Consider the following 3,498-nt stretch of genomic DNA (forward strand, 5'->3'; position numbering starts at 1 on the left):
TGTCAATTTGTGTGACCCAAAGGCAGCCAAATGTGACCACGGAAGCTATCAAGCTGCTACTGTTCCCATTCTCTGTGACCGGGGAAGCTCAGACTTGGTTAAATTTGCTCCCTATCAATTCCATTGCCACTTGGGAGGAATTAGTCAAGCAGTTCCTGAACAAGTTCTATCCGCCAAACAAGACTACAAGACAGATTGATGAAATATTGCAGTTTAAGCAGCAGCCGACTGAGTCCTTGCAAGAAACTTGGGAAAGATTTAAAGGGATGCTAGTGAAGTGTCCTCACCATGGCATTCCATACCAGATGCTCGGCCAGAGATTCTACATGGGGCTAGCTGACAAATTAAAAGCAAATGTGGATGCTTCAGCTGGAGGTGCATTATTGAGTAAGACATTCACCGAGTGCAAAATCCTTCTTGACAAGATGTCACAAAATTCGGGGTGGATGACTAGAGCTACAACACTGGCACCCATAGTGCATTCAGTTCCTCTTGACCCAAATAATTCACATACAGAGAATATGGCCACCCTCATGACCCAGATGAGCATATTGACAAAGAAGATTGATGAGATGGGCACAAAACAGGTACACATTGTTGATACAACAAATGGAGGACTGTGTACACCTCGTATTAATAAGTCTTATGTGTGCTCATGGAGCGGAAAAAGCGAAAATCAAGGGGCAAGGGAAGATATGAATTATGTCAACAACTATGGGAGTCAGAGGTAAGGAGCACAGCAATGGAGACCGCAGCAAAATCAGCAGTACAGGCCTAACACGCAACAGCCTGGGGGTATGCACCCTCAAAACCAACTGGTGCCAGTACCATATCAGTGACTACAGGGCTATCCACAGCAAAATCAGCAACAATTAACATATCAACCACCTCCTCAGCAGCAAGACAACAACATGATGGAAATTAGGGGTATGCTTCAGCAACTCATTGGGACAAATAATAAAGTGCAGGAAAAGTTATCAGTGCATGACTCAGCCATAAAGAACATTGAAACGTAGCTGGGACAGTTGTACATGGCTCTAAACAACCGCCCTCAAGGAACTTTACCTGTAGACACAAACATAAACCCCCAGGAGCAAAACCCGAATCAGCTGATGCAGTGAATCTCCAGAATGGAAGAGATTTAGACAGACAACATGAGATTATATAAGCCAGTAAGGAGAATACGACAGTCACTCCAGCGCCATTAGAGGTGGAGGAAACAACGGAGCTTACTGATGTGGTGGTTGAGCAGAGTCAGGAGGAAAAAGGCAAAGAAAGATGAATGAGCAAGCTGCAGAACAGGTGGCACCTCTTGTGCCAGAAAATTTCAACACAAAGAAGCCAGCAAGCAATGCACAAATGGTGATACCTGCACCCTTCCCTCAGAGACTGGTAAAACAAAAGAAGACAGACCAATACAAGAAATTCATGGAGATGCTGCGGTAAATTCAGTTGAATATTCTGCTAATGGATGCTCTGAGCGAGATACCCGGTTACGCCAAGATGATGAAGGATCTAATGTCACGGAAGTTTGATTTTTAGGATCTGTCCACTGTGACTCTGACACAGACCTGCAGCGCAGTAGTAACAAGACCGATGGCTCAAAAGATGTCTGATCCAGGTAGCTTCACCATCCCATGCACAATTGGGAGTTATGCCTTTGCAAAGGCATTATGTGATTTGGGAGCCAGCATAAATCTGATATCGCTGGCAGTGTACACCAAGTTGGGCATTGGCAGAGCTAGACCGACTTCAATGTTGCTACAGCTGGCTGACCGCACGGTGAAAAGGCCAACAGGTATTCTTGATGATGTATTGGTGCAAGTGGGGAAGTTCGTGTTCCCTGCAGACTTTGTTATTCTGGATTGTCAGGTAGATGAGGAGATACCTCTCATTTTGGGTAGACCATTTTTGGCCATTGGAAGAGCATTGATCGATTGTGAGACTGGAGAATTAAAAATGAGACTGAATGATGAAGAAGTCATATTCAATGTTCAGCAATCTATGAGGAGACCCAGTGAATATGCTAATTGCTCTCTAGTGGAGGCAGTAGATGTGATCCTGCAAGAAGATGATGTGACTCTGACTGTTAAAGATCCATTAGAGGCATGTCTGACAAATTTAGAAGAGATGGATGGTGAAGGGTTAGCTGAATGCGTCATGGCACTTGAAGGCCAAGGATTCTGGAAAAGGGAACCTCAGTTCGAGTCCCTTGAGTTAGAAAAAAGGGCTACACCTCCAGCAAAGCCATCAATAGAGGAACCACCCAAGCTAGAGCTGAAGCCACTCCCAGATCACCTCAGGTACGTTTTCTTAGGCCCTAATTCTACTTTGCCTATTATTATATCTGTCACACCTCCCTTTTCCTACACCCGTGAGGGCGTAAAGGAGTTTTTCCAATTAAAGGACAATCGGAACGGGATTTATTAATAATATTCAGAGTCGCCACTTGGGAGATTAATGGTGTCCCAAGTCACCGGTTGAATCCCGATCCGAGGAAATTATGACTCTGTTAACAGTCCGCGAACCAGAAATCCGAGTAAGGAATTCTGTTAACCCGGGAGAAGGTGTTAGGCATTCCCGGGTTCCGTGGTTCTAGCACGGTCGCCTAACTGTTGTATTTGATTTTATCTGATTTCAAAACATGTCCAAACTCATGTGCTTTTATTAGTAAACCGCTTTTATTATTTTTTATTTTTAATAAGAATTGCAACGTCGTGAAAATGCATCTTGAACCACGTCGCACCAGTGCACCCGTGATTGTTAATACATTTCGACTTCGTTGAGATTTGGATTTGGGTCACATAAATGTGCACCCACTTTTAGGAATGTAAAATTATTTAAAGTGCATGCCTAAAGAGACTATCGCATTATTATCTTTGGGAAAGGCCGTGAAATTCGCTAAACGGCCCGTCCCGAATTCTAAGTATTTTAGTATATATATTTAAAGAGAGGGCCCCACAATTTATGCGTTCTATTTGAGCGAGGCTCATCTCATTTTATTCATTAAAGGGCAATCCTAAATCTGCTATAATTTTCTATTTTTATTTGTCTCTAATAGCACAAGTAAAGTCCTAATTACTTATCATATGTGAGAGGGCCTAGTTCTTATAATTCAATTTCAACCAACCAAGCCCAATAACTGAATGAATGAAACAGGACACCTTTCACTAGTGATTTAACACAAAATAGGCTTCATTTAGAATGAGATGAGCGATTTGAGCCCATGACAAACCCACAAGCGAATTGCACAAAAACTTCACTACTCAGACATGAGCGCTAGTTTCATTTAAAAGGCTGGAGATGAAGTGGCTTTTCAGCATACAAATCGATATTATTTCAAAAAAAAACGAGAGGTATGTATTGTTTTTTACCAAAAAAGCAACGAACACTAACTAAACAAGTGCTCACTATATAGGAGTTACAGCTAGATGATCACAGATTAAAAAACAATTCAAACACAATCCAGTTAAGCTCATATGAAGGCCTACTGGAATT

The sequence above is a fragment of the Nicotiana attenuata genome, unplaced genomic scaffold (genome assembly GCF_001879085.1).
Source record: "Nicotiana attenuata strain UT unplaced genomic scaffold, NIATTr2, whole genome shotgun sequence".
Taxonomy (NCBI): Eukaryota; Viridiplantae; Streptophyta; class Magnoliopsida; order Solanales; family Solanaceae; genus Nicotiana; species Nicotiana attenuata.